Below are 20,165 nucleotides of genomic sequence, written 5' to 3'. Positions count from 1 at the left end.
TAGCTAACTACATTGTAGTTTTAATAAATTGGGTCTGAGATTAATAATACAAGCAAAAAAAAAATTCTTCGACGATAGATGCGACAATTACGTCACGAATATTGTTATTTATTTTTTCTTATTTGTGAAAAATTACTTTCACTTGTGATTATTATTCTTTAATACTTAAGAATAATTTAAAGTAGGCATTATAGAACGCGTCAAAATCAAAATCTAAATCAAAAATAACTTTATTCAAATAGGCCCCAAGAGCACTTTTGAATCGTCCCTTTACAAATTAAAATTTTAAGGTCTTTATTATTTTTGTAAAAGTAAAGCTACCACCGGTTCGGAACGTAGATTCTGCAGAGAAGAATCGGCAAGAGTAAATTGTGAAAGCACTGATGTGAAGTGAAATAAGGCTAATAATCCGTCCCTATGATTTCGTTTCAATTTAATTCATCGTTTCAACTGACGTAGGGCACAGCAGAAAGTATCCAGCTTCAAATCTGGAGCAGCCCTACTGGGTAAGTATAAATTCTTACAAAAGATCACACCTAAATAATACTTGTTTTTGTTGTGTTCCTGTGATAAGTAAGGTGACCACTCTCTCTGGTATTGCAAGCGTCTATAAATTACGGTAATCACTTACCATCGGGTGAACCGTATGCTTGCTTACTGACGTAGTTGCATATTTTTTTTTTTCAAAATCCTTCACTTCTGTTATTACTCAAGTGAGTTGGATAAGAAACTGCTAATATTAAAGTTAATAAAGGGTGACTGTTGAAACGTTATTTTTATTACTAAAAATTCTATTTTAACATAAAACAACAAAAAAACATATTCTACATAGTATTTGAATAGGTCGTTATTTAATTTTCTCAAACTAATATAACAATAAACTCACACATATCTAAATACACAAAGGTGTATACACCTATAAGTCCCAAAGTTATGGGACTGACGGCTGAGGTTCTATAACCGATAAATATGACGGTCCAGCTCAAACCTATAGCGCTTTGTGTGTATTTGGAAACGAGCAATATTGTTCCTTGCAATGTTATTTAGTTGCAGAGAACTTGAAAGCAAAATTTCACTCTGTTTTAGAACTTGCTATACGTTAGGTTTAGATAACCACAGCCTAATACTTAAAAAATAAGCTTAGAAGATATACTATTACTTTAAGACTACTATTAATTTTCAAACATACATTATCATGCTATTAAAAAAACTATTGATAGTATTTTTCTTATATTTTATATCTTATTATGATCTTGGCTTCCAATATTGACGGAATAGTACAAATATTTTCGGAAATTTCACGATGGAGAGTACACGAAAAAGATTAATCGGTGCGGTTGAGATCACAAATATGTTAAATATTAAAAAAATTGAAGTAATCAATTAGATAACCTTCATAGTAAAATATAATAAGTATAGATGTTAGAGCATAGAAAGTATTTTCAATTTTTGCAAGCACGTTTGAACGTTGAATTCCCACAAATCATTTTTGCTTTTATTTATAACTGTTCGAAGTGAAATCAATATTGTGCAATACGGTAACGAAATTAAAAAATTTCCATATCGGTATTTGATTTATTTCCATTGTTACGACTATTGCTTTTACCTTTTATTTACGATTAAATATTTTATTTGTTTATGTTTTTTGTATGTCTGTCTGTCTGTTTTTTGGATAATCTCTGAAACAGTTGGACCGATTTTGACGGGACTTTCACTGGCAGATAGCTGATGTGGTAAAGAGTAACTTAGGCTACTTTAATTTTAGAAATTTATTCACTTTGTAATTTTACGAACTGAACAATATTTTTTTATTAAGTCGCGGGCACAGCTAGTAGTCAATAAAGTGCAAAATTCATTCAACACTTCTTTTATATTTCAGTTTTATTAATTATGCTATGATATAATTATGATATGATTATAATCTTCTCTAACTTTTCATAGAAAAATGTATTTTAATTACACATAATTAAGGCGAAGGAAGTGTCTGGTCCAGTGTGGATGAGAACAGCGAGAGAGAGAGGCCTCTGTCGAAGAACAAGTTTTTTGTTATTATTATTATAAAATTTGCTGAGTGGTTACGGCATCAAAGAATATAGCCACCCCCTCTCTTCCCGTGGGTGTCGTAAGAGGCGACTAAGGGATAACACAGTTCCACTACTACCTTAAACCGGCCGACCGACGGCGGGATAACTATCCAACTGCTGGCTTTGAAAAACACAGGCCGAAGATGGGCAGCAGCGTCTTCGGTGCGACAAAGCCAGCCCTGCGGCCACCAACCCGCCTGCCCAGCGTGGTGACAATGGGCAAAACATATGAGTTCATGCCATTTTTGGCGTGAACTTGTGCAGGCCTATGTCCAGTAGTGGACTGAGAAAGGCTGGTCTGATGTGATGATTATTATAAAATCCAATTATTTCTAAACATTATGGAACAATAATAAAGGGTTATTATTTATTCTTTTAATAAAGATTACATACTACATACTTTTACTACGATTTACATACTTTTGGATTCGGAGCGTTTTGAATACAATTTATACTAACGAACTTATAAACTAACATAATTTAAATTTAAAATAATAAAGGACATGAAACCGATTTGGTGGTTTTAATGTATCTAACTTAATTTTTACTTCTCGGCCTAGTAGATGTCGGGGGGCGCCGACCAGAAGCTGTGTTTGCGTCTCTTGGTTATTCTATGAATCTTATTTTATGTGTCTTAATCTAGGGCGGATAGACAATTCTTAATTATAACTACATTGTAAATATTATTATTATTCACCTGATTCCAAATTGATTGCAATCTTACGTCAATCTTTATCAGTATTTAACAAAAATGAAAAAAATATATACAAGATTACTTATTGCGCATTTCATAACCAACAAAAAATAGCAAGGTAACTGAAAAATAATGTATTTCTGCTTCATATTGTAAATAGCTTGCCGTTGTAGACGTTGCAAGGAATCCAATACGGGAATTAGGAAAACGTGCTCTGCCACGGTCTTATGAGGCTTAATTGTGAGATAAAACTATTTATAACGTTTTATGTTTAAGACACCGTCTTCTATGAGTATAGTGTAGAAATGATTTCCTTCAGTATTACTGACAAAGAAATGAAAACAAGATTGTCGCAGGTTCACATTTAGCTTGTACAAAGCAATTCGATTTCTCGTCAATGTTTTGATATATACACGTGTATATTCTTCTATATATAAAAATATAGTAAAACGTCGAATGGAGTAATTGAAGTGGATTACATTCCATTCCATTTCCATTTATAATAAAGAGCTCTGGTATCAATAAGCAGTTTACAAACTATCATGATCAGTACACTAGTGTGTATTTAAAAAAAAAAATACTACTTGTAAGCGACCGGACCAATAAGTTTTTTTTTTTCATTTTTTCTAATAAAATTGCAACTACACGCGTTTAGCGATAACATCTGTCGGATTAGCTAGTTAATAAATAAACATCATACAGTTTAAGTGACGACGCGTTTGCACAACGGTCTCAGCACTGGTCTGTGGCTGTTTCGCTGGCGGTTGCAGGTTCGATCCTCGTACATGACAAACATTTGTATTGGTTATACAGATGTTTACCGTGATCTGGGTCTTTGTGCAACCCTTGTGAGTCTCGTGCCTTGGAGAGCACGTTAAACTGTCGATCCCTGTTATTATCATCTACACCTGATAGCGATCGTTACTCATAGTAGGGAATATATCCGCCAACCCGCATTGGAGCAACGTGGTGGATTAAGCTCTGATCCTTCTCCTACATGAGTAAGAGGCTCAGCAGTGGGATAATACAGGCGTATACAATATATACCTACGTCTATATATCGTCCATTGTAACATTTAAAATGTAATTACCGTCATCAACATATAAGTAACAATAATTTCTCAGAAGTAAGCAAGTTAATCCAAACTTGTAAACTTAAATAAATATATATATAAAGTAAGCAAAACAAATTGATGGCGATAAATGAAGAGCCAATTAAATTTACAAAAGTGTCTTGCAAATAAAATACGCGTCAATTAATTGAGAAGAATACTTTGTACTGTACTTATTTATTAACTTTAATTGGCTCCTTTGTAATAAATAAGCCTTATTCCTTCAAGCATCGATAATTGTTAATTATTTATGACTTACAATAAATAACGTACAGTTGTTCGAAGTTCACTTATTATTATTAATTATAAAGTTGAATAGTGTATCTGATTATTTACAAGCACATTAGTGCTACTGTGTGTACTTCTTTGTCAATTCTTGGATAAACTCTTTATAGGTTAGGTTGTCTGTTTTTATATGGGTACATAGAACATAGATTTATACCACACCATAATACCCTGGAGTGGTTTACTCATCCACGTATCTGTGCACGCCCAAAACAAATGTCATTTGTTACGGCATCATTCGAAATCCTATACGAAATTGGATACGATTTTAATGGTTGTGATTCTGAAGATATAATTTAAAATATGAAATTTCATATTGACAAATCGTTTAGTTTTTATAGTAGTTATTGCAGTTCGATCGTAATGAAGTAAATTTGATGATTATTAATAAAATAGTAAACCAAACTTGTTAAAAAGTCATTCTTATACAATCAATTGGTAAAAGGTGTAAACTTAGTTAATACTAAATCAATTACGAAGTCAAAACTCAATTTATAATATTTGATTGCAATAGGGCGAGTACAGTAAACTTCCTAGCTTCGACAAAAATATTTGGCAAGATATTTTGAATAATGTTTTGTCATCTATATTAGTTTTAATTAATAAAGATACTTACTATATTGTTTTGAATTAATAGAATTCTTCATATATAAAAACAAAACCAGTAAGCTCGACATCTGTATTCTTGACCTACTTCTTCGAATAATAAATAAATTTTATGAAAACAGACTTTTCCAAGCATTTTTTTCTAAGCTAAGCTAGAACCAGATTAGTGTATACTGAACAGAAACACGGTTATTAATTATAATTTGAATGAACTTGCTATAATTCTACATCATCAGCTACTACAAAATAATAAAGACTTTGAGGGAACTTGGTTCTTTTATAAATTACTTACTTTATTACTTTATTTTACTTATTTACTTCGTAGATTTATTTTGTATAAAGAAAAACAGCAACTCACTATGGTGTCATTCCTCTCTAGGAGCAATTGACGTCACTTCAAGCTAGTCGACGATATTTATTACCCCTATAATTCGTTCCTCGTTGGGTCATAATTTACGACTGCCTCATTTTTTATTAAATATCATGATCATGTTTCCTTATACACAAAATAGATATGGTAAAAAGATACACGTGTGTTTACAGGGAGGAATGGTAAAAAATCCAAAAAGTAAAGTGAAGAAGGCGGAAAATGGCACAAAGTACCTATTTAACCTGTTAAATAACACAATTTATTATAAAACTGCTGATGGTTATACGAAAAATAATTTAAAGTTATGACATTTATTCTTTTAAATTTGAATCTATTTTCTTTGTGTTACTTCCTGTAAGGAAGAAATAAAACAAAATTTTTAATAATCTGACTCACTTGTTTAGTTTTATATACGTACAGAAACAAAAACTTTTTCTAAAGTTAAACACATACATGTACCTGTACCTGTACCTGTGTATTGGACATGTAATAAATTTAAAATAATATATGTAACTAAAAAGATGGATTGTAGATATGTACTTACATGTACTTACAAAGTGTATTTTGAACGTTTTTGATTTCTTTTTTGCGTCCGATCGAGATGAAATGTAAACAATATTATAATTACACTAATGTAAAATCGGTCTGGCACAAAATTTAAGACCAGCAGCACTCTAATTTTTTTTTTTTTTTGACGAGGAGAATGACATTAGTTCATACACTAAAAACATTTTACTAGTCAAATCATTATCCAATGATTTAAAAATCAAAAATATTTGTCGTTATAGACTTTGAAGATCTAAAATTAAACTAAACGATCTTGTTACATCTAGTTAGTGCGACGAACTTGATACTTTAAGTGCTCGCCTTTGGCTGTAATTTATTATGACCTTCGCTTTTCTTGAATAAACTATAGACAAAGTAATAATACACTAGTTATAAGAAGTAATTAGTATAATAACAGGCTGTTTAGTAAATGTTACAAGTATAATTATCCTATTATAGTCTAAAATAGACGAAATAAATAGATAAGAATAATAACAGGCATAAAGTTACAAAATTCTATATCTTTATTTAATGTTTCCTCCCCTCCCCCTCTCTTCCCGTGGGTGTCGTAAGAGGCGACTAAGGGCTAACACAGTTCCGCTACGACCTTGGAACTTAAAAAGCCGACCGGTGGCGGGATAACCATCCAACTGCTGGCTTTGAAATACACAGGCCGAAGACGGGCAGCAGCGTCTTCGGTGCGACAAAGCCAGCCCTGCGGTCACCAACCCGCCTGCCCAGCGTGGTGACTATTGGCAAAACACATGAGTTCACGTTATTTTTGGCGTGAACTTGTGGAGGCCTATGTCCAGCAGTGGACTGTATAGGCTGTAATGATGATTTAATGTTTGTGCTTAAATTCTTAGTTTTTTTTTTTTATTTGGATAACAACACTCGGATATCAATTATTTAAAAACGTATTTAAACGAAATTAAAAAAAAATATTATGTGGCGTCATGGGACACCAGGTAGGAACGAAGTTTCGCTCGGATAGTATAGAAGCAACACAATTTGAAAAAAAATGTTGAATTTTATATATATTTTCTAGTTCTTGATTTTTTTTAATTTTATTGATTGGTTTTTAATTAAGTACATAAAAGTATTTAGGAAATTTAGTATTTTAGAAAATAACAAATACCGTAAAAAAACAAACAAAATAATAATTCAAACTATTAAGTGAAATAAAAAAACATGTTTCTTTATTTTTTCGACAGTATAAAATTACATAAATAATTTTAAAAAAAGTTTACTAGTAATATTTTAGTTTTACAAACGTCATATTATACAGTCGTGTGACTGATATTACGTCACTTCCGTTATATATTTTTCTTACGGTTTTAGTATCACATTTTTTTCAGTTCGGTTGCCAAGCCAAATTTCAAGCCTGCCGTAAAGAGCTTCGTTCCAACAAGTTTCTCTAAAAAAAGGTTTGTGACCAAAGTGACAGAAAACTTATTTATTTATTTATACTTTATTGTACACCACAACTACATTTTAAACAATAAACACATTTAAAAAAATATTTACAGACTGTGAAGTAAAATGGGCGGACTTATGGGTATTTAGCCATTTCTTCTAGACAAACCAAACCTTAACTTTTAACTTAATAAAAGCCCATATGGCCAATACCTTAAAAATGTTTGTCTTTTTTATGTTATCTTATTGTTAGTTTGGACTCGAGATTTAAAGTTTTAGCTTAATTAAATGTATTAAAGAGACTGTAAAACACAAAAAAATTAAAAACAAACAAGTAAAACGGTAGTGGTACGTATGAAGTTCGTAATGAATTCTCAAACCTATTTATCAACAGACGGTCCGAGTTAAAAGGAATTTAAAAACTAATATACTTCTTATTCTTAATCTAAAACTAAATTAGTAAACGTTTTATTCGAATATCAAAAGAGGTTTATCAGAACGAACACCGGTATTATAATTCAAACTTTGCAAATTATTTCCTACAATTGTTTTCGTAGAGTAGAGCTCTACAGAATCTCTAATTAGTTTTCTACAATGCTAGGTTGCATTAATTGCGAACCTTAAAAATCCAACCACAAAACGAATCCACCGAAAAAATGAAAATGAAATGAAAAAATCATAAAAGTAAATCTGTATTCAAATAAAAATTGATTACAATGAGAAAACTGGGATAGTAAGATGTTCTTAATTCGTGAATTTTCGGTATAATTATATACGCCTGAATTAAATGAACGCAATTTATATGTATCCCTTATCTGAAAATATTTTACACCCTGACGACACTAAAAAGGATAAAGTCACGGTCCCTCGTCAAAATCTGTGACTACGTGACAACACGCTATTAAACATGAATTTTCAATGAAAATAACTAAGAATATATTGTATTACACACTGTATTCTCCTAACTTTAGAGTATATTCTCCACTGGACATATCATATTTCAGTGTTCATTCATTACGATGCGTTCATGAAAATCGCCCACGTGACAGATTTATGATGAAATATGTCACGATGGAAACAAAAGCCATTGACATCAAATATAAGAGTTATTTTTAAAATATCTTCAATGTGAGATCACTTTGCGGAACCAGATTTAAAAATTAGTTTCCACTGCGTTTTGTGTTTCCACCTTTATTAGATTGGAACTAGCTATTCTACTGCGTTCAAATGAGCCATAGGATGGATTAATCAAAGCCTGTAATTATCTTAAAAGTCTATCTGTATAAGTATTTGAAGAATATACCTTAAATAAAAATAAAAGTCAGTCTTGTAACTTCTGAGATACGTCCATTAAAATCAATTTAATAAATTCTGAATATTGATTATACTAGAAGAATTAGCTATAATTACAAATAGAGATATAGATTCCTGATAAGTATTTATTACAAACTAGCTTTTACCCGCGGCTTCGCCCACATTAAAAACTATTAAATAAGTATTAGAGAGAGATTTTAACTTTCTCATTTTTTTAATAAAAAGTATTCTATGTTACTTCTAATACCTCGAAGAATACGTATCCAAAGTTTCATGATGATCGATTAAGTAGTTTTCGCGTGAAAGCGTAACAAAGAAACTTACATTCACATTTATAATATTAGTAGGGATTACTTATAAACACTACTTGTAAAAGTTAATACCACATGCAACATAAAAAGGAGTAATTAAAATATTATTATATAATTAAAAATAAAAATAAAAGACCAAAAAGAAAAATAGGATTAATTGAATATATCTTAATTGCGCCAAAAAAAAGTTAAGGAATAAATAATTTCAATATAATCGACGTACGGAACTTAGTCGAAAAATAACCAAATGAGTTCAGAGAGGCAAATCGCTTATTGTATAAGTACACAGTGAATAAGTAAAGTAGTACTGTTATTGCTTCCATTTTAAACAAAAATGTAATATCAATAAAATGAGAACTCCCAGAAAAGAAAAAAAATATCAACCACACAAGACTATTACAATTTCGCTACTTATATAGATTTCGTAGAGCCTCTACGGTAACAGCTACAATGGTATCAATCGTAGCATGTTTGGAGTATAAATTGCTATTGCAGAGTATAAATTAGAATAAACAACATTGGTTGGATATTTATTTTTATTATATTAAAACAACCTACGCATACAACCATCATAAACTTCACTTAGTATATCTGTGTGTGACCTGTAAAGGAATAATTGAATAATTGTAATAAATAGATAAATCTTTATAATCAATCAACTTTTTTTTGGATTTTATCGCGGTTTATTAGGCCCGACGTTTCTGATACTTTACAGCAACCATCATCACGAGAGGACTGAGGTGTCAGACGTCCATATACAACAAACATACTATAAAATATAACGATTTAGTTTACACAGCTGCTTTAAAAGTTGCATAAAATATTACGAAATGCTTATTAGCAGATTCACTTTGCATTATTACCTTTTGATAGTTATAGATTATACATATATCTTTATCACACATCATACATAAAATAGGAGTAGTATACATAGAGAATATAGTGAAACCATTGTCTAACTAGTGAAGTGGTGATGACAGTTCCATTAAATGCAACGTTTTCCAATGTAGATGGTCGGGCCGGATATTTGAATTTGTGCAAATAGTTGTGTCCGGTCTAGGTCCTTGTGTGTCTCTACATTATGGCTCAGAAGAGCTCCAGAAGCTCGGTTATTTGACAATCAGATGACAAAGGCACCTAATAACGATCATATCGGCTCTGTGCTGGTAAGTGTCAGTTACAAGCGTTTTCGAGTGTTTAGTGATTTTGTTTCTTGTTTTTTGGCAATTCCCACTTGAATTGAATTATTTATATATTTGTTTGTGTTGTTTACTGTTAAGTGTACGTTGTAAGTAGTTTTTTTTTTGTTTTTTGTATTTAAAAAATGGATACCGACCCGCCGGACCCCGGTGGGGGTAACAAAACCAACAGAAAAAGACCTTTAAACGATCCTTCTGACTCTGACCAGACTAAAAGGTTAGTTGTTAACCCATCTTCGTCGATTCCTTCAATTCAATTAACATACACCAGCCCCGAATTTCAAAACGACAAGAGGTTATACTCTTCGGATGATGCTGCTCCATTTGTTGTTCATGTCACCAAACCTGAGTCTGAATCCAATAGCGGTACGGTTCTTCGCCCTATTCAATTTGGACATTTCTTATTCAAAAACAACATCAAAAACATTGTAATGGATGGTATCAAGAGAATCGGTAGGAACCGAATTTCTATTGAATTTAGATCAGCCGAACATGCTAATCAATTCCTAGACCATCCCGCCCTTGGAGCTGCTGGATTTACCGCAATAATTCCATCTTATAGTGTATCTCGCATGGGAATTGTTCGAGATGTCCCAGTAGATTGGTCTATGGAGGAATTTGTATCTAATTTAGAGGTTCCCCTTGGATACGGTAAGGTTATGAAAGCTAGGAGATTGAGCCGGAAAGCTGTTAATGATGGTTCCCCTACCTGGATCCCCACCCAGTCAGTTGTCCTTACTTTTAATTCTCAAAAGCTCCCACCTCGTGTTTATTGTTTCTTCTCCTCTCTACCAGTTGAGACTTATCTATTACCAACAATACAGTGTAACAAGTGCTGTAGATTTGGACATATTAAAGCACAATGTAGGTCCAAACCCAGATGCTATAAATGCTCCCAGATGCATGAAGGGGAAACATGTAATGTATCATCTCCTACATGTCTTTACTGCTCTGGTCCACACTCAGCAAATGATACTTCTTGCCCAGAATACTCTAGGCAGAAGTCCATTAAATTGATCATGTCTCAAGAAAGCATATCTTACCTCGAAGCTTCTGCCAGATTCCCTCATGTAAGACGTTCATTTGCTGACTCTACAAGAATCTCTTCCTCTTCTCCGGCTTCCTCTATAAATAGAAAGAATACTCCTCCAACGACAATCTCCTATAAAAAAACAGTATTTACTCCTCGACGCCCTCCTCCCCCTATCACACCCGGCTATGACAGTCATGCTCATAGGGAGATTGTAGAGACACCTGTTTCTGAATCTCCAAATGGATGTGCAGTCCCAAATGATTCTCTCTCTCCTAACGATAACGTTATTGAACTTCTTACTTCTCTCCTGATCAACTTGCTTTCCCGGTTCAGTGATTCCGAGCTACCGAACAATATTCACAAAAACTTAACTCAGCTTGCAAACCTCATTCCCAACAATGGAGCACATCATCCTACAGTGGAACTGTCGTAGCGTTAAAAACAAAATCCATGAATTATTATATTTAATTAAAAAGCACAATCCATTAATTTTTGCCGTTCAGGAGACGTGGCTAAGACCTGGTTCTCATTTTAGGGTCCCGGGCTATACATGCCTCCGGGACGACAGGTCTGATGGCAAAGCTGGAGTAGCCATACTGGTCTCCAGGAACTGTATATATTCTTCCGTTTCCATTCCCTCACACAGTGACTTAATCAATATTGTGGCTGTCCGCATTTTAAACATTACTTTCTTCTCTGTGTATATACCTGAACCCAATATTAATGTCCTGTGTGAATTCTCATCTATCCTCTCCTCTATTTCTCCCCCTATTGTTGTGTTAGGTGATTTTAACATTCATCACACATCTTGGGGTTCCTATTATTGTGATTATTTGTCCCCATATTTTTTAGATATCTTAGATGATTATAACCTTGTTATGTTAAATGATGGGTCCCCCACTCGCAGAGTCTCCCCTCTACAAAACCCAAATAGTGCTGTAGACTTATCATTCTGCTCTGCATCCCTTTCTTCCCTATCCTCGTGGACCATTCTCCCTCATTCTTTTGGCAGCGATCATTTTCCAATTGTTATATCACTATCATTCTCTTCTAGACCTACTGTTATCCCTATTCCCCCTAGATTGAAATTTAATGTGGCCAAAGCAGATTGGTCACAGTTTGCAGTAGTTACGGATAATGAAGTCAGTCATATCCCTCCTGTCCAATCAAATAACGTCCACCTAGTATATAATTATTTTAAAAATGCACTCTTGCAAAGTGCTGAAAAGGTAATTCCTTTAAAAGGGTCTGGCACTTTTAAAAGGACATCCCCTCCTTGGTGGGATGCAGATTGCTCAAATGCATGTAAGCGTCGCAAAGATGCAGAGCGACAATACTCTCTTTCTATGAGTCTTGATAATTATTTAAATTATAAAAGAGTGGCAGCTGAAGTGAATAGACTGCTCTCTAAAAAGAAAAAGAGTGGCTGGTACCACTTTTGCGAAAGTTTATCCCCTGCCTCTCACCCTTCTATTGTTTGGAAAAACATTAGGAGATATAGAGGAACACTTTCTGCTAGTGATAACCATCAGTCCAATGATACATCTACTTGGATCAATGCCTTCTCGCAAAAGTTGGCACCTCTATCAGTCCCTTCATTGGAAGAGTGTACAACGTATATAACCTCAAATCATATCCCATCAAATCAATTCGATGCCCCCTATTCTATGGAGGAATTTCAACTGGTTTTGCAGTCCTTAACAGACTCCTCTCCTGGTGAGGATGGGATTCCTTACTCTTTTATTGTCAAGAGTGGTCCAGCTACTCAAAAACTTTGCCTAGATATTTTAAATTATATATATCAATCGGAAGTTCCTCCAAATGAATGGCGAAGACAAATAGTTTTGCCTATCTTGAAACCGGGAAAACTTAGTACAGACCCATATGGCTACAGACCAATAGCATTATCGTCCACTATCGCTAAGATCCTTGAACATCTTATTAAAAACCGATTGGAATGGATTATGGAAAGTGGAGGAGTCCTTTCCAAAACTCAATTCGGTTTTCGAAAAGGCTTTAGTACTATGGACAGCCTTGGGATCTTCATGACAGACTTACGCATTGCATTTTCTAAAAAAGAAACAGTTGTGGGAGTATTTCTTGATGTGGTATCTGCATATGATAATGTTCTTCTTCCGGTGCTCAGGCAGAAAATGCTAAATCTGAGTATCCCTGTGAGGATGACAAATTTTATCTATATCTATTTTTCTTCTCGCTCTATTATTATATCTACAAGACATTCTTCTTTCCCTCCAAGAATGGTGTGGAAAGGACTCCCTCAAGGCTCTGTTTTGAGTCCTCTCCTTTATAGTATATATACTTACGACTTAGACCTCTCAGTTAATTGTTTTTGCAATGTCCTTCAATATGCAGATGACCTATCACTATATATTTCCTCCAAAGACATAAATGAATGCACTACTCGACTTAACTCTGCCATTGCCTATTTGAATGATTGGTTAGGTAATCATGGGTTGTCTATATCTATTGAAAAAAGTACTGTAGTGGTTTTCTCTCGTTCCAGACTTGTTCCTGACATTAATATAACTAGTAACCAACAAGTTTTCCCGGTTAAAGATAGTGTAAGATTCTTGGGTGTTTATCTGGACTCAAAGATGACCGGTATACATCACATTAATCACATAAACCAGAAATGTGAAAAGAACATTAATATGTTACGGTCCCTTTCAGGAGTATGGTGGGGCTCCCATCCTTATTCCCAGAAGCTACTTTATAATTCCCTCGTCCGTAGTCATTTAGACTATGGATCTTTTCTCTTAGAACCCTGTAATAAATTATCTTTAAAGTCATTAGACAAGATCCAGTCCAAATCACTACGAATCATTATAGGCGCCATGCGATCCTCCCCAGTTAATGCTCTCCAAGTTGAATGTGTTGACCCTCCTCTTCATCTTCGTAGACAATACCTATCTGATAGATTCCTTTTTAAAGTCTTTCAATCTCACTATCACCCACTTATTAGTAAACTCCATACTCTTTCCCGACTCTTCTCTTCCTCTAATTATTGGTTGCACAAAGATCCCCCATGCCTCTTAATTAGTTACCAAAAACTGACTAGTCTCCCTTGCCCTATCTATCAATGCCGACTTAATCCCCTTTTTGATACTCCTTTTGAATCTCTTATATTCCCACCTGACATCATCCTTAACTTTTCTATTGAAAAAGGCTCACCTATTGCTAACATTCAATTTAATCAAATAATAAACGAACAGTTTAAGGACTGGATACTTATTTTTACGGATGCATCAAAATTTTCTGTTCATAGCTGCGTTGGTGTATCCGTCTGGATCCCTAAAGTAAATGTGATTTTAAACTTTAAATTACCTGCCATGTCTTCAGTTTTTACAGGGGAGTCAATAGCTATTTTAGAAGCACTTTCTTTTATAGAATCACATCATTTAGATAAGTCTATTATACTGTCAGACTCCAGAAGTGTTCTTCAAGCTATTGTGTCAAACCCATTTCGGTCAAAAAACAAATTTTCTTACATCCTGAAAATAAGACAGTTACTTTTTAAATGCCACTCACAGAACATTCGGGTTGTGCTTGCATGGATTCCTGGACATAGTGGGATTGTAGGTAATGAAAGTGCAGATGCTTTTGCTAAAGAAGCTACAATATCTGGTATCCTTAGTCAATTTAGAGTACATTGCCAGGATCTCATCCCATTTGCAAAGTCCCACATGATGACTAAATGGAATAACCTTTGGTCTCAGTCAAGCAGATCCTGTGGCAGATATTATGCTGAAATTCAAGACTCCATCCCTCCTAGACCTTGGTTTTTCCAATACCGTCAAGCTTGCAAATTTGTCTGTTCAACAATATGTCGCCTTAGACTTGGACACTCATGTACTCCTGTATTTCTTGCAAAGATCAGGATCAGGGACAACTCCCTTTGTGAATGTGGGATCGACGAAGGTACCCCAGAGCATATCTTTTTCTGTTGCCCAAAGAATTATTCTTCTCTCTATGACCTACTTCCTCCATCTATTCCCCGTCCTTGTAATTTCAAATCTATTTTATCGTATGTACATACCCCTTTTATTGATATTTTATGTTCGTATATATCAACTAACAACATTAAATTGTAATGTGATGTCTATCTAATAAATTAACAATTTGTGTTTGTGTTTGTTTTAGGTAATTCAACAGTGAAAATCTGCCACTTTAATACCGTATAAATATTTAACACTTGTACTCTCATGACACCAATATTCTTAGCAGAGCATTTACCCTAAACATAAAATCATAGACTCACTCTGACATTGGCAAATCCTCACGGAAGCCATTATACAAGAAGAAGAAGAAGAACGATCATATCTCATGGTTGACAATAATTAACCGATAATTCGCAATGTTGCAATGGTTGATTAAACTTCAAACTGTACTCAATATAGACGAGGTCTAGCTGTAAGAGTCTAGTTCAATAAATAAAGATTGTTCAAGCAGCAATATATATTTTAAATGATGATACTACGACGCAATACTGTTTTTATAAAACATATTGACCATTTTGATTTGCCTGCAAATATTTATTATGATTTTACATAAAAGTGTATGCATCTATTAGTGACCATAAAAATATTTTTTGTTCTAAAATAAAATATAATATAAAGACGCGTTAATTTACTGGCTTTCGATAAGTTCCACTCATACACATCACTTTTTAATTTAGTTCTACTTTTAATTTTTGAGATTTAGATAATACGAAACCACCTAAAAGTATATCACACACATAATCAGAGCGATAATATCTTAAGTAATATTTTAAATGTTTGTGTTGTTAGAACAAATGATAACCAAAAAATATTTATTTTTTTACGAAAACAAACCTGGATTGTAATTATGTTAGTAAATTTTCTTTTATAACAGTGACCTAGTTTCGACCGTAAATCTTTGGTACCACATGCTTTACTTTACTTTACATAATTTTTTTTAATTATTTTGCAACTTGCTAAAAAAATTTAGTAAATTATATTCAAATAATATATATTTTACATTTATCATATATTCATCGGTTTTATCGGTTTCTCTAACTTTTCATAGAAAAATGTATTTTAATTACACATAATTAAGGCGAAGGAAGTGTCTGGTCCAGTGTGGATGAGAACAGCGAGAGAGAGAGGCCTCTGTCGAAGAACAAGTTTTTTGTTATTATTATTATAAAATTTGCTGAGTGGTTACGGCATCAAAGAATATAGCCACCCCCTCTCTTCCCGTGGGTGTCGTAAGAGGCGACTAAGGGATAACACAGTTCCACTACTACCTTAAACCGGCCGACCGACGGCGGGATAACTATCCAACTGCTGGCTTTGAAAAACACAGGCCGAAGATGGGCAGCAGCGTCTTCGGTGCGACAAAGCCAGCCCTGCGGCCACCAACCCGCCTGCCCAGCGTGGTGACAATGGGCAAAACATATGAGTTCATGCCATTTTTGGCGTGAACTTGTGCAGGCCTATGTCCAGTAGTGGACTGAGAAAGGCTGGTCTGATGTGATGATTATTATAAAATCCAATTATTTCTAAACATTATGGAACAATAATAAAGGGTTATTATTTATTCTTTTAATAAAGATTACATACTACATACTTTTACTACGATTTACATACTTTTGGATTCGGAGCGTTTTGAATACAATTTATACTAACGAACTTATAAACTAACATAATTTAAATTTAAAATAATAAAGGACATGAAACCGATTTGGTGGTTTTAATGTATCTAACTTAATTTTTACTTCTCGGCCTAGTAGATGTCGGGGGGCGCCGACCAGAAGCTGTGTTTGCGTCTCTTGGTTATTCTATGAATCTTATTTTATGTGTCTTAATCTAGGGCGGATAGACAATTCTTAATTATAACTACATTGTAAATATTATTATTATTCACCTGATTCCAAATTGATTGCAATCTTACGTCAATCTTTATCAGTATTTAACAAAAATGAAAAAAATATATACAAGATTACTTATTGCGCATTTCATAACCAACAAAAAATAGCAAGGTAACTGAAAAATAATGTATTTCTGCTTCATATTGTAAATAGCTTGCCGTTGTAGACGTTGCAAGGAATCCAATACGGGAATTAGGAAAACGTGCTCTGCCACGGTCTTATGAGGCTTAATTGTGAGATAAAACTATTTATAACGTTTTATGTTTAAGACACCGTCTTCTATGAGTATAGTGTAGAAATGATTTCCTTCAGTATTACTGACAAAGAAATGAAAACAAGATTGTCGCAGGTTCACATTTAGCTTGTACAAAGCAATTCGATTTCTCGTCAATGTTTTGATATATACACGTGTATATTCTTCTATATATAAAAATATAGTAAAACGTCGAATGGAGTAATTGAAGTGGATTACATTCCATTCCATTTCCATTTATAATAAAGAGCTCTGGTATCAATAAGCAGTTTACAAACTATCATGATCAGTACACTAGTGTGTATTTAAAAAAAAAAATACTACTTGTAAGCGACCGGACCAATAAGTTTTTTTTTTTCATTTTTTCTAATAAAATTGCAACTACACGCGTTTAGCGATAACATCTGTCGGATTAGCTAGTTAATAAATAAACATCATACAGTTTAAGTGACGACGCGTTTGCACAACGGTCTCAGCACTGGTCTGTGGCTGTTTCGCTGGCGGTTGCAGGTTCGATCCTCGTACATGACAAACATTTGTATTGGTTATACAGATGTTTACCGTGATCTGGGTCTTTGTGCAACCCTTGTGAGTCTCGTGCCTTGGAGAGCACGTTAAACTGTCGATCCCTGTTATTATCATCTACACCTGATAGCGATCGTTACTCATAGTAGGGAATATATCCGCCAACCCGCATTGGAGCAACGTGGTGGATTAAGCTCTGATCCTTCTCCTACATGAGTAAGAGGCTCAGCAGTGGGATAATACAGGCGTATACAATATATACCTACGTCTATATATCGTCCATTGTAACATTTAAAATGTAATTACCGTCATCAACATATAAGTAACAATAATTTCTCAGAAGTAAGCAAGTTAATCCAAACTTGTAAACTTAAATAAATATATATATAAAGTAAGCAAAACAAATTGATGGCGATAAATGAAGAGCCAATTAAATTTACAAAAGTGTCTTGCAAATAAAATACGCGTCAATTAATTGAGAAGAATACTTTGTACTGTACTTATTTATTAACTTTAATTGGCTCCTTTGTAATAAATAAGCCTTATTCCTTCAAGCATCGATAATTGTTAATTATTTATGACTTACAATAAATAACGTACAGTTGTTCGAAGTTCACTTATTATTATTAATTATAAAGTTGAATAGTGTATCTGATTATTTACAAGCACATTAGTGCTACTGTGTGTACTTCTTTGTCAATTCTTGGATAAACTCTTTATAGGTTAGGTTGTCTGTTTTTATATGGGTACATAGAACATAGATTTATACCACACCATAATACCCTGGAGTGGTTTACTCATCCACGTATCTGTGCACGCCCAAAACAAATGTCATTTGTTACGGCATCATTCGAAATCCTATACGAAATTGGATACGATTTTAATGGTTGTGATTCTGAAGATATAATTTAAAATATGAAATTTCATATTGACAAATCGTTTAGTTTTTATAGTAGTTATTGCAGTTCGATCGTAATGAAGTAAATTTGATGATTATTAATAAAATAGTAAACCAAACTTGTTAAAAAGTCATTCTTATACAATCAATTGGTAAAAGGTGTAAACTTAGTTAATACTAAATCAATTACGAAGTCAAAACTCAATTTATAATATTTGATTGCAATAGGGCGAGTACAGTAAACTTCCTAGCTTCGACAAAAATATTTGGCAAGATATTTTGAATAATGTTTTGTCATCTATATTAGTTTTAATTAATAAAGATACTTACTATATTGTTTTGAATTAATAGAATTCTTCATATATAAAAACAAAACCAGTAAGCTCGACATCTGTATTCTTGACCTACTTCTTCGAATAATAAATAAATTTTATGAAAACAGACTTTTCCAAGCATTTTTTTCTAAGCTAAGCTAGAACCAGATTAGTGTATACTGAACAGAAACACGGTTATTAATTATAATTTGAATGAACTTGCTATAATTCTACATCATCAGCTACTACAAAATAATAAAGACTTTGAGGGAACTTGGTTCTTTTATAAATTACTTACTTTATTACTTTATTTTACTTATTTACTTCGTAGATTTATTTTGTATAAAGAAAAACAGCAACTCACTATGGTGTCATTCCTCTCTAGGAGCAATTGACGTCACTTCAAGCTAGTCGACGATATTTATTACCCCTATAATTCGTTCCTCGTTGGGTCATAATTTACGACTGCCTCATTTTTTATTAAATATCATGATCATGTTTCCTTATACACAAAATAGATATGGTAAAAAGATACACGTGTGTTTACAGGGAGGAATGGTAAAAAATCCAAAAAGTAAAGTGAAGAAGGCGGAAAATGGCACAAAGTACCTATTTAACCTGTTAAATAACACAATTTATTATAAAACTGCTGATGGTTATACGAAAAATAATTTAAAGTTATGACATTTATTCTTTTAAATTTGAATCTATTTTCTTTGTGTTACTTCCTGTAAGGAAGAAATAAAACAAAATTTTTAATAATCTGACTCACTTGTTTAGTTTTATATACGTACAGAAACAAAAACTTTTTCTAAAGTTAAACACATACATGTACCTGTACCTGTACCTGTGTATTGGACATGTAATAAATTTAAAATAATATATGTAACTAAAAAGATGGATTGTAGATATGTACTTACATGTACTTACAAAGTGTATTTTGAACGTTTTTGATTTCTTTTTTGCGTCCGATCGAGATGAAATGTAAACAATATTATAATTACACTAATGTAAAATCGGTCTGGCACAAAATTTAAGACCAGCAGCACTCTAATTTTTTTTTTTTTTTGACGAGGAGAATGACATTAGTTCATACACTAAAAACATTTTACTAGTCAAATCATTATCCAATGATTTAAAAATCAAAAATATTTGTCGTTATAGACTTTGAAGATCTAAAATTAAACTAAACGATCTTGTTACATCTAGTTAGTGCGACGAACTTGATACTTTAAGTGCTCGCCTTTGGCTGTAATTTATTATGACCTTCGCTTTTCTTGAATAAACTATAGAC

The 20,165-nt window shown here is 33.2% G+C and overlaps 1 long non-coding RNA gene across 1 annotated transcript; it reads left to right on the top strand.

Moving 5' to 3' along the window:
• The first annotated feature begins 14,645 nt into the window (after nucleotides 1–14,645).
• On the top strand, nucleotides 14,646–15,284 carry LOC123662885. Its single transcript, XR_006744561.1, has 2 exons — nucleotides 14,646–14,909; nucleotides 15,132–15,284. It is a non-coding gene; the product is annotated as an uncharacterized LOC123662885 (long non-coding RNA).
• The last annotated feature ends 4,881 nt before the right edge of the window (nucleotides 15,285–20,165 follow it).

This window comes from Melitaea cinxia, chromosome 19 (assembly GCF_905220565.1).
Source record: "Melitaea cinxia chromosome 19, ilMelCinx1.1, whole genome shotgun sequence".
In the NCBI taxonomy this organism is placed as follows: domain Eukaryota; kingdom Metazoa; phylum Arthropoda; class Insecta; order Lepidoptera; family Nymphalidae; genus Melitaea; species Melitaea cinxia.
The sequence above is the reverse complement of the archived record's forward strand: the minus strand, read 5'-3'. Positions and strand labels throughout refer to the sequence as shown.